Raw genomic sequence first — 13017 nt, forward strand, 5'->3', positions numbered from 1 at the left:
GCTTCATGGAAAAGTCTGCCAGATACTATGGGCCTGCAAGCTGAAGATGGGTACCCCAATGGTACAGAAAAACTTTGGATGACTGTCCAGGCAGCGAGATGTCTCTATCAATTTTAGAGTTTTGGAAGTTGCTTATAATGAACTTCCTATTAACTTAGGTAATATTATATCCTTCTGGAGTCTTTGATGGAGTTGAAGAATAGATAGTTATAGTTTTCCTTAGTTATGATAAAAGATAAAGTAGATAAAAATATTGTAAATGTAATTCTGTTCTGTTATATATAATTTTTCTGTGTTGAAGTTAAAACCTATCTTTTTATTTAAACAGAAAGGGGGAGATGATGTAGAAAGTCCTTTTGTCTATGTGATGCTTTTATTGGTTAATGAATAAAGAAACTGGCTTGGCCTGTGATAGGGCAACGTAGAGCTAGATGGGGAAAACTAAACTGAATGCTGGGAGAAAGGAGGCAGATTCAGGGAGAAGCCATGTAGCCCACCCAGAGACAGATGTCAGAACTTTACCTGGTAAGCCACAGCCTCGTGGCCATACATGGATTAATGGAGATGGGTTCAATTAAGATATGAGTTATCCAGAAATACACTAAAGCTATTGGCCAAACAGTATTGCAAATAATGTGGTTTCTGTATGATTATTTGGGGTTGAGCAACTGGAAACAAACAAGCAGCCTCCTACTACACTCTGCAAGGGCACACTCCCCACCTCCAAACTGCTGTCAGCAGTGACCTCTGCAGATCAGGATGACAATGAGCACAATGGCTCCTTCCTGTAACTTTTGCTCAACTTGGATTATGTTTATTGCAACCAGTATTTGTTATTCCTATGCTGTTTTTAAAAGAAAAAAAATTCAGTTCTCCTTGGGTCAGGAAGACAGCTCAGTGGGTAAAGGTGCTTGCCTTTGAACTTTACAGCTTGTGTGACAGCTTGCTATTCCTGGAGCCACATGGTAGATGGAGAGAAGTGACTCCGGCAAGTTGTCCCCCAGCCTCTGCTTGGCACACGTATCCTCCTGTTCAATTACCCACACACAAAATAAATGAATAAAACATAAAAAAAGAAAAAAAAGTCAATGTGAGAGCAGGTGCAGAGACCTACAGCCAGATATTAGGCAGAGCTCAGAGACTGGGAAGAAGGATTGAAGGATTGAAGGCACCAGAGGGGCCAAGGACACCAAAAGAGTAGGGCTCACATAATGAACTAAACAGGACTCATTTGGCTTCACAGAGACTGAAGCAGCAATCATGGAGCCTGCATAGGCCTTTGCTAGGTCCTCTACATATATACTATGGCCGTGTAGCTTGGTGTTCTGGTAGACAGATCAGTGGGAGTAGAGGAGGTGTCTCTGGCTCTTTTGCCTGTTCTTGGGACACTTTTCCTCCTGCCGAGTTGCCTCATCCAGCTTTGATATGAGGGTTTGTGCTAGTCTTATTGTCAGTTGTTATTCCGTGTTCGGTCCATATTCCTGGGAGATCTGCTTCTTATCTGAAGGGAAATGGAGGAGGACTGGATCTGGGGAAGTAGGGAGGTGGGAGGTACTGGGAGGAGTGGAGAGAGGGGAACTGTAAGGCCCTGTCCTCCCTGCCCTTCCTCGAGGCCAAAACACAGGATGCAAGTAATGTTTATGCTAACCAGCTAAGCTTCCTGCTAAGTTCTGTGCTTGCTTCTGCTACAGCCTGGTGCAATAGCCGAGGGATCTATTTTACTTTAAAATGGTAATTTCTCAACCTGCCTGAAAGAAGCTCAGGCACCAAGGCCCATCTAACCTGTCTGACACTGCCTTGCACTCTCGACCACCTGCCTGCAGAGAAGCTCTCACAGGTGCCAGTTTCCCCAGCCCCATCTGGGTGGAAGGAGTTTTTCTTTACTGGGGCCAAAAGTATTTAACCCTGGATTAAGTTGAATAAATTGGGCATTCTCTTCTTGAGGATGACTGGAACTCTGTATCTGTGTGTGTGCGTCTTGTGTTTTAACCCCTAGGACAATATAGAACTCGTGGGAGGTGGGTGGCGTGGAACGGCGTCTCCTACAGGGAACTTCAGTTAGAATGTATCATATAAGAAAAGAATTAAAAATAGATTTTTTTCTCACATAATATAAACTGCTTTCAGTTTCCTCTCCCTCTACTCCTCCTAGTACCTCTTCATCTGCCCTCCCATCCAGATCTCTTTCCTTTCTATCTTTCATTAGTAAACAAACAATCTTCTAAGAGAAAATAATAGGATAAAGTAACATAAAAATGTAATAATGTAAAACAAAATCATGCAATGTAATTAGAAAACAAACAAAAACAAACAGAGGGAAAAGAACCCAAGGGAAGGCACAAGAACTAGAAACCCTCTTGCCTTCACACTCACAAATCTCATAAAAACACTAAACTGGAGCTATAATATATACATAGAGGACGTTATGCAGACCCATGCAGGCCCTGAGCTGTTGACTTAGAGGACCTTGTTTTCTTGGTGTCCTCCATTCCCTCTGGTTCTTACAGTCTTTCTGCATCCTCTGCCACAGGATTCCCTGAGCCCTGAGGAGAGGGATTTGATGGAGGCCACTAGTTTAGGGCTGCGGGTTCTAATATGTCTACTCTCTGCATGATGTCTGGCAGTGGATCACGATATTAGTTCCCAACTGTTGCAGGAGGAAGTTTCTCTTTTGATGGCCTGAGCAAGGCATTGATTTCAGAGTTATGCAGAATGTTGTTAGAAGTCATTTTATGGCTATATTTTGTCTTAGAACAATAATATTTGTTTTTTCCCAGGTCACTGGATTATCTAGTCTCAGGTTCTTGGTCACCCAAGCAGTGTCTGGTATGGTTTGTCATATGGTATGTCTCATGGAGTGGGTTGTAAGTCAAATCAGATACTGATTGGTTGCTCCCACAAGCTTCATGATACCACTGCACTAGCATATCCGTCAGGTAAGACACCTTGTAGATCAAAGGATTTGTGACTGGCTAGGTGTCATTCTCTGTTGATTGCATGTAGAGTATCATTCTGTTCCAAAGATGCCGGAACATAGGAGTGAAGGTTCTATGTAGGCAACAGCTCAACTTCTGCATATTCAATGAGTTGTGTAGGTTCTGTCTTTGGTAATGAGGTCTTGTCATCAGTGTGTGGAAAGAAACCTGTAGTCTTTTTTTTTTTTTTTACTTTTATCTGCATTTATTTCATGTTGAATTTATTCCCGTGCCAGAAGTTTTTGTTTCTTCAGTTTCTTCTGGGATATCTTTTTCTTCTGTGCAACCTCCTCTTCTGGCTTTGGAACAATCTGTTCCTTTTCAGTGAGGATCATCTCAATGTGGCAGGGAGAGCTCATGTATGGGTTAATCCGGCCATGAGCTCTGTAAGTTCTTCGGCGCATCTTAGGGGCTTTGTTCACCTGGATGTGCTCAATGACCAGAGAGTCTACATCTAAACCCTTCAGTTCAGCATTGCTCTCTGCATTTTTTAGCATGTGCAACAAAAATTCCGCACTCTTTTTTGGCCAACGACCCTGTGTCCAGCCCCACTGTTTGGCCTGGACGCACCTACCGACTCCACCATTGTACCGTCGGAATGGCACACACTGCTTCTTCAAAGTGACATCTTTCAGATACTTGGTGGCTTTTCGGATATGCATACCCTTGATGGCCTGGGCCGTTTCACGGGTGTTCTTAAAGTGAACCCGAAGGTTAGATCCTCTCGATTTGCATGATTTTGTAGGGTTTTCCGGGTCAAGAGAGTAGCGAACCATCTTCACGGGTCACCTCTGGCCGCTTACAGGAAGGGGAAACCTGTAGTCTTGACAACAGACTGGGTTGTTTGGGGGATTCTCATGGGTCACCTTTGACCAACAACTCAATTAGATGTAACCCAATCCTGATATTGGAAGCTTCATTGGCAGTGACAAGAGAAGGCCAGTTGGGGATGCTGTCTTCATTATTATTATTATCATTATTATTATTGTTGTTGTTGATTTCATTTTGATGGTCTTCATATATTGTATACATTAGTAAAGGGTACGAAGGTGTGAGTGAAAACAATAAAACAGAAAACATAGGATAGTACCAGAGGGAGTTCCAGTGAATACTGAAATTTATCTGTGTTTAATTTTTCATACACTTTCATACCCTAATACAACAGGGGGAAGAAAACAAAAGACTGCTTTAACATGATACAAAGGACAACTAAAACAGTTATTTGTCAGTATTTTGAGCCATCCAGCCATTAGTTCATGAGGAAAGCATTCTGTTGTTTAGACAGTGAACCTATCCTAGACCAAATATCCTGAAGGCAACCACTCCCAAGGTCATACCTCCTATTTCAAAGGAAGGAGCAGAAGTATGCTTGAATTTCCTGACCATTGGTCAGGGTGGAGTGGATCTACCTATATGGGCCATCTTAATGTCAAAAGGACCAAGTAGTCATACCCTCGGCCAGGGTGTGTAGTCCTAGTCGTTTTCAACAATTTTGAGCAACATCAAACCCTCTGATCTTTAGACAAAGTGGAAATAGGCTCACATTTTTGGGCCTCCACACTACTGTATTAGGATTCCATACTACCCCAAAAATGGTCCTTAATTTTAGCTGTTTCTACCAATATTCCCTTCTTCTTACCCCTCTCTTGCCCCCTCTTGATCTTCTTATTCTAGCCCTGCCAGTAAACCATAATTATCTATTCTATTTGTCTTTGCTAATAAAACCTATCTACCTCCCCAGTCCCTTACTGTGTATCTAATCTCTCTGTTTCTACCCATTGTAACTTGGTTGTCCTTGATGTCATAGCTAACATCCACATATAATCAAATACAAACCATATTTCTCTTTCTGGGCCTGGATTACTTTACTCAGGATGATATTTTCTAGTTCCATCTATTTAATAGTGGATTTCATGATATCATTTTTTAACATCTGATTAATATTCTGTGGTGTAAATGTATTATTTTCTTTATCCATTCTTCTGTTCAGGGACATCTAGAATGTTTCCAATTTCTAGCTATTATGCAGAGAACAGCAATGAACATGGTTAAGTAAGTGTCTCTGTGTTAGTGATCTTCTGTTTCCATTTTGTGGAGTAATTTGAAGAGTACTGATATTTATTCTTCTTTAAATGTGAAGTAGAATTCTGCTTTAAAACCATCTGACCCCAAAGTTTGTTGGTTAAAAGATCTTTAATGACCGCTTCTAATTCATTAGTGTTTTTAGATATATTTAAATTGCTTACCTGATATTGATTTAACTTTGGTAAGTGATGTTTATTGAGAAAAGTATACTTTTTTTAATTTTCCAATTTGGTGGGGTATAGGTTTTTAAAGTACTTCCTTATTCTCTGCATTTCCTCAGTGTCTGTTGCTATGCCCCCTTTTCTGCCATACTTTCCTTAATTTATATATTCCCTCCCTGACTTTTAATTAATTTGGATAAAGTTTTGCCAATCTTAATGATTTTCTCAAAGTAAAGGAAAAAAAAAACAAAAAATGAAAACAGAAACTCCAAATCCCAACTCTTTATTTCATTGATTCTTTCTTTTGTTTTTATTTTAGTGATTTTTTATCCTGGAGTTTGGTTATTTCTTGTCACTACTTCTTTTGAGTATGGTTTCTTTGTCTTGTTCTAGAGCTTTCAGGTATGCTCTTAGGTTACTAGCATGAACTCTCTCGATTTTTTTTTCTGTAGGCACTTGGTGCTATGAATTTGACTCTTAGTGTCACTTTGATTGTGTCCCATAAGTTTGGGTATGCTGTATATCCACTTCTATTCTATGAAGTCTTTAATTTCCTTCTTAATTTCTGTCTTGACTGATTTTTTCATTCAGAAGAGAGCTGTTCAATTTCTATGGATTTGCAAACTTTCTGTTTCTTACTATTGATATCCAGTTTTAATCCAAGGTGATCAGACAAGATGCAGCCTGTCATTTCAATTTCCTTGTATCTGTTGAGACTTGTTTTGTGTCTGGGTATGTGGTCAGTTTTGGAGAAAGTTCCATGGTACATAGAGAGGATGGTATATTCTTTTGTGTTTGGGTGAAATGTTCTGTAAATATCTGTTAGACCTAGCATTTCTCTGTTTATATTTTATCTGAATTATCTGTCTGTTGGCAAGAGTGACATATTGAAGTCTCCCATTATCAGTGTGTGGGGATTAAATTATGATTTCAGGTGTAGTAGTGTTTCTTTTAAAAACTTGGGTGTCCTTGTGTTTGGGTCATAGATATTCAATGTCCTCTTGGTGGAGTTTTTTTCCTTTGGTGAGTATATGATGTCCTTTCTTATCTTTTGTGATTAGTTTCAGTTTGAAGTCTTTTTGTCAGATATTAAAATGGCTATGCCAGCTAGCTTCTTAGGTCCATTTGTTTGGAGTACTTTTTTTTTTTTTTTATCCTTTTACCCTGAAGTGATGTCTACCTTTGAAGCTGCAGGGTGATTGGTAAAAAAAAGTCCCCAGACTATCTTGATACAAAATATACAGCTTTAATAAACAGAAGTAAGACTTACAACAGCTTACACCAGAATCCAAACGATCCATCCAGGATGCAGGAGCCAGGCGAAAAAAGAGAGCTAGCGGAGCGCGCCTGCTAGGTTTATAGGCAGGCTTTTGCCTGAGGGTGGCACGCCCCCAAAACAGAATGTGATTGGCTGAACTCCCCTATCATACCTTTGATCTCAAGGTGTATTTATTAGATGTAGTAGAAAGACGGATCTTGTTTTCACATCCATTCTGTTAATCTGTGTCTTTTTATTGGGGAATTGATTTGTTGATGCTGAGAGACATCAATGACCAATGATTACTGATTCCTTTTGTTGTTGTTCTTTGTGTGTGTTTTCCCTCTCTTTTGATTTGTGGGTCTGGGATTATTTATTCCCCCCTTTTTCTTGGGTGTGGTTAACTACTTTAGACTGGAGTTTTCTTCTGGGGTCTTCTGTAGGACTTGATTTGTACATAGATATTGCCTAAATTTGGTTTTACCTTGCAACGTCTTATTTTCTCCATCTATTACAATTGAATGTTTTGCCGGGGGTATAGTCTGGACTGACATCTGTAGTCTCTTAGAATCTGTAGAACAGCTGTCCTGCTTCTTCTGACTTTTAGAGTCTCCATTGAGAAATCAAGTGCTGTTCTAATAGATCTGCCTTTATATGGTACTTGCTCTTTTCCCACTATAGCTTTTAAAATTCACTTTTATTGCATATGTTTTGATTATTATGTGCTGAGGGGACTTTCTTTTCTGGTCTAGTCTATTGGTGTTCTGTATGTTTTTTGGACCTTGATAGGCAACTCCTTTAAGTTACAGAAATTTTCTTCTATAATTGTCTTAATTAGGGTTTCTATTGCTGTGAAGAGACACCATAACCACGGCAACTCTTACAAAGGAAAACATTTAGTTGTGGTGGCTCGCTTACAGCTCAGGGGTTCAGTCCATTATAACTAGAGTGGTACATGGTGGCATGTGGGCAGACATGATGCTGAAGAGGTAGCTGTTTCACGTTGATATGCAGGCAACACAAAGTAGACTAAGAATTACACCGAGTGAAGCTTGAGCAAAAGAGACTCAAAGCCCACCCACACAGTGACACAGTTCCTCCAGCAAGGCCCCACCTTCTTCAACAAGGCTACACCTATTTTAGCAAGGCCACATCTCTTAATAGTGCCACTCCCTTTGGGGGCCATATTCTTTCAAACTACCACAATGGTTTTGTTAAAAATATATTCTGTGCCCTTGGTCTGGTTTCCTAATCCTAATCTAATCCTTTTAGTCTTAGATTTGGTCTTTTCATAGTGTCCCTGATTTTTCTTTATTTTTTTTAATTTAACATTTCCTTTGACCTAGGTATCTATTTCTTCTATCTTCAATTCCGGAAATTCTCTCTTTTTGTTTTATTCTTTTGTTGAAGCTTTCCCTTGAGGTTCCTGTTTAGTTTCTGGATTTCTCATTTCCAGATTTCTCTCAGTTTGAGTGTTTTTCTTTAATTGCTGTTTCCACTTTCAAATCTTGAATGGTTTTATTAATTTTCTTCCATTGTTTGTTTGTGTTTTCATAGTTTTTAAGGGGATTTATTCATCTTCTTTTTAAGGGCATAGATCATATTCAGCAAAACTATTTTAAGGTCTTTGTGTGTGTGTGTGTGTGTGTGTGTGTGTGTGTGTTTCAGGTGTGTTGCAACCTTCAGGACCTGCTGTGGCAGAGTTTCTGGGCTCCAGTGAATACATACTGCCTTGGCTGTTATTGATTGTGTTTTTAGATTATTGTCTGGGTATTTCGATTTGGTAAGTTTGCTATTCTAGGTGCTGATATCTGGATTTGTATTTGTTGGGTGCGTGTTTTGTTCCTTGGTTTCTATTGCCTTCTCTGGTTCTTAGGAAAGTTTGGAGTCTATTTGTTGTCTGGTATGAAATTCTGGGATTCTGATAGTTGTGGCCATTGGGAGTTCCAGATAAAATGATTTTCTAGATATTGGGAACTGACTCATAGGAATGGAGATGAGTTAGAAGGGGAGGGTGAGGGTGCCCACAGGAGTGGGGAAACGAGAGTGCCCAGCCAGGATCTGTTTAGTCTCCTGGGAATGGGGCAGAGAGTTAGAGAAGCCACAGTGGGTAGTCTGCTGAATGACACTGGGTGATTGGATTTGGAGGAATGAAGGAGAAGTGAAGATCTTTAGTTAGTCTACCTGCTTCCCTGGTTTGAGTGGTCTGTGGGTTCCCAGGGATGGCCTCCTACAGTTGGAGAGAGGCCTCACAGTAGGTGAGGGGGGGTGAAGTTTGGAGGGGAAGATCTATGTGATCCTCTGGAGATAAGAGTGCAGGTGTGTGGGAGTGGGGTGAGTGAGGGCTGCCCAGGGTTTTCTGCTGCCAAGCTGGAAATGAGACTGGAGGATTGGAATTGTAGGAGTAGAGGAGGAGACGTACAGTTAGCCTACCTGCTTCCCTGGCTACATCACACCTATATTTTCACATATCATCTTGATTGCCTTTTAGACGAGTATTCAGAGTAATTTTAAAAATTGACTTCATCGCCGGGCAGTGGTGGCACATGCCTTTAGTCCCAGCACTTGGGAGGCAGAGGCAGGCGGATCTCTGTGAGTTCGAGGCCAGCCTGGTCTACAAGAGCTAGTTCCAGGACTATAGAGAAACCTTGTCTTGAAAATCAAATATATATATATATATATATATATATATATATATATATATGAAAAAAATTGACTTCATTTCCTTAATCATACAGATATACTTTCCATCTTCATAGGCCTTTCTAAACATACCATTTCCACCATGGAAGTGTTGTTCTGAGGGCGTGATCAAAGTGCATGTTTACTCTTACATCTTGAGGTTTCTCCTCATTGTATGGTAAGGTCTATGATGTCTTTGATGTAGCCCAGGTAGCGCAAAGTCTTTAGGCTTTTATTTGATAGCAATTTCTAAATCCTGAACTTGATTTGAGGTTAAATCTTTCCGTTTCTGCTGGATGATTGTTGAGATCTAGAAGCAGCTGTTTGCCAGCCAGGGTAAGCCCTCCCCCTGCACCTGTTTGCAGTCTTCTGACTGAGTTCCTGGGATCTGATGCTTGGATTGGGTTTCATCATCCTGCTTTACGATGGGAATCCTTCTGCTAAGCTGCTAAGGATTCCATTGAAAACGATCTCAGGTCCACTTTCCTGCTCTGAATGCTGCCTCTGATCTTTGGGCCTGGGGTGTTTTTTGAGGAGGTAGCATTCTCTTTTTAAATCTTTGCACAGACAGATACTTTTATTTCTCTTCTGTGAGCATGCAACAGTAGAAAGGCTGGGCCATATTTAAAAGGGACAATTTAGCATTCCAAGTGCCATTGAGCAGTAATTTCAGTGCCTCGATTCACCTCGACCGCTTGTCATGATGTCTATCTAGTCTGAACTCTTCTGATGGATGCACAGTGTTTTCACATTACGATTTTAGTTTTTCATTTCCCTGGTGGCAAAGGACATGGATTTTTTGGTTGTTGTTGTTAAAGTTATAGTGTGAAAGGTTAAGGATTCAGGGGCCCTGTGTACCCTGATTGACCAGGGGGAGCACAAAAGTACAGAGAGATCTGTGGACTGGAGTGTTGGGGCCAGGAGGCAGAAGAAGGGAACTATAGTCGTAAAGATCATGGTAGTCGCTGTAGACACCTTCAAAGACTAGAGCAGGTCGTGGACCTCATTTGAGAAGACTGCAGATCAGGGTCTCAGAGAGGCCCACGGAGTACCAGTGGGCACTCAAGGAGTATTGTAACATTTCTCCTGTTTCAGGCCCTTGGAAGGAGAAGGTAGCACGGAGAACCACTGGAAGAAACTATTTTTTGATGCGCATCTAATCTTTTAAATTGAATATTTCCCTTAAAGAGACCATTTTGGAGCCAAAGGGATGCACACGGAAGGGGATAAGACGCTAGCCTGTACTTAAGGATAGAGACATACAGTAGAGTTACTCACCCAAAATGAGGTCATTGTGTGTAACTCGGCTCATGGGCCGGGGTGGATTCATGAGTAAACCGTCCAGATTTAGAGTTGATCAAGCATGGCATTGCATTGTTCATCAATTCAGAATTCTCAAACAGTGGCTCTAATCTCCTTTTAGAAACCACGATTAAGGCAGTTATCCCATTCTGCCCTTATACAGACTTGGTTTTTATTCAAACCAAGCGTTTTTCTTTTCATATTATGCGTATTTTGTTGGGTTTGTACTGTTTTTGACTCTGTTAAAAGCTTTCCGTATTTTGTTTTTCTCCCTGACAAGACACTGCAGAGAAATGAAAGGATCAGAGAAAAATCACTTTACTAATGACTAATAAATCCCTTTACTTGTGGCTTAGGAAAGTCCCACAGCCGACATTATTCTGTTTCCTTCTCTGCAAAGTGCATCTTAGAAGATGGTATATGAACGGTATGAATGAAAGTACTCAATATTTGGTGGTATCTGTGTGCTTGTGAGTGGATGACAACTGATCCCTTACATTTGTGATGTGAGTAGTTGCATCATTACTGATTTGAAAATACGTGGTAATGCCACAAGGAGCCATTTGGGGAAGAGATGCCCATAATATGCTGCTGTGAGCTAGCAAATTGGTGAGTCATATACTGATTCTTCCCACTGAAGTATTTCATAGTGTTATATAAAAACACAAGGAGCTGGAGAGATGGTTCAATGGTTAAGAGCACAGGCTGCTCTTCCAGAGGTTGAGAGTTCCGTTCCCAACAACCACAAGATGACTCACAACCACCTGTAATGAGATCTGGTGCCCTCTTCTGGCATGTGGGCCTACATGGAGGCAGAATGTTGTATACATAATAAATAAATAAATCTTAAAAAAATAAAAACACGAGCTTTACTTTAATATTTGCATCCAAATAATGGCTAACCCTCTTATTAAAATTAGTGACAATTGCTTGTAGGTGTGGTTACCAATCTGTGTTAGTCAACTTTTAAGGTTTTTTAAAAATCAGTTTAACAACATACATATTAAACAAAATTTTGCCTGGTGTTGGAGGCTTCTCAAACTTGACTCAATGAACTACATTTTAATTTAGCATGTAATTTGCTGAAAGCTTGGTATAGGAGTTTACATATAGAATCAAATAGCTGAGTGCCTACCAATTAGCACCCAACTGATCAGACCATGTTCAAATGAGGCAAAACCTAAGCCATAACTGATCAAGCTGTAACTGACCGAACTCTGTGAGTAATGCCTTGCTCTGTATACTGGTCAGACACGCTGCCTGCCTACACTGTCAGGAAGAGTTATTGGACTGGTTCAGGAAACTGCCATTTACTAAAACACGTTTTTACATATTTTTTAAATTTTTATTTTTTAATGAAAAGATTTAAAATCACATTTATTTATTTAATTGCGTGTGGATGGGGACACACAAATGCCACGATGGAGTTGATTCTCTCCTTCTACAACATGGGTCCCTGGGGTCAAATTCAAATTATCAGACTTGGCAACAGGTGCCTTTATCTGCTAAGGCATAGCAGCACAGCAGTTAGTAGCTAATTTTCCTTTGTTAATTAAGAGCTACTAAATTTATCTTACCTAAAGTTTTATTTTAATGTAATTATAACTCGAGTCATACAACATTTGTTCATCTTGACTGTGAAGCCATCCTGAGTTTTTGTTAAACTCCTTTATACCTGCTTGCTTTTTTAATAAGTTTTTAAAAACCCCATCGTTCTTGTTGACTATCAGTAGAATTATCTGGGACCCCTTGAAAAGATAGTTGGAGTCTAGCACAGGACTAATTCCCAAATGAAAATTTAAAAATTTAAAAATTGAAAAGTAATGACAGCAGAGCGGTGTTAAACAAGTTTGGAAGGCCCTCCTGAGCCTGGACCTGCCCCTGGAATTTCTGAGCTTGAGCTCACACAGGCTGGAATGCCACAAAGCAGACTCATTTCCACCCTTACTTGCTCATTTCATAACTGATCAAAGAAAAATATGGGAACTTCCAAGTTCTATGCTTTCTGCGTGGCTGTGATGCCTAGCCAGAGCTGAGCATTCTATGGCCCCCAAAGCGCTGTAGCTGAGGTTCCTGAAGAGACTGTTAAAACATGGATCGCTGAGACCTGCTTTGGTACATCTGATTTGGTGGGAAGTGGGTGAGAAGTTAGATTTTGACTTACAGAACCCTAAATGCCGCTGGTGGAGGTCTGAGAACAGCATTTTGAGAAGAATTGCCCCAAGGCCAGAGCTCTGCCTTCAGACACGGAAAATGACAGATAATGATCCGAAGGATCCAGATTTCTGCAAAGCACAATGGTGTCAAGGGACAAGGCCCATTAGCATGTGCATTTTCGGTTTGTAACTTGCAGAGCTCCTCGCACAGAATGCATTGTATCCACGAGCCGACACCTACGCACGCCTGCATGATAGATTCTTAAACCTAGACCCCATAGAACTCCATTTCAAGGTCCTCTTTTTACCTAATGCAAGAGCTCCATGACTTGAGTCTGCTTTTGCCAGTCTCTCTTTGTCTGCTTCCAGGTAGAGACACAGCTGAGCTGTGCTCCGTG

General features: G+C 40.6%; 1 pseudogene; it reads right to left on the reverse strand.

The window, feature by feature from the left end:
- Positions 1-3179: 3179 nt before the first annotated feature.
- On the reverse strand, positions 3180-3783 carry LOC148119784 (large ribosomal subunit protein uL22 pseudogene; annotated as a pseudogene).
- Positions 3784-13017: the final 9234 nt, after the last annotated feature.

This window comes from Myodes glareolus, chromosome 14, assembly GCF_982192425.1.
Source record: "Myodes glareolus chromosome 14, mMyoGla1.1, whole genome shotgun sequence".
NCBI lineage: Eukaryota > Metazoa > Chordata > Mammalia > Rodentia > Cricetidae > Myodes > Myodes glareolus.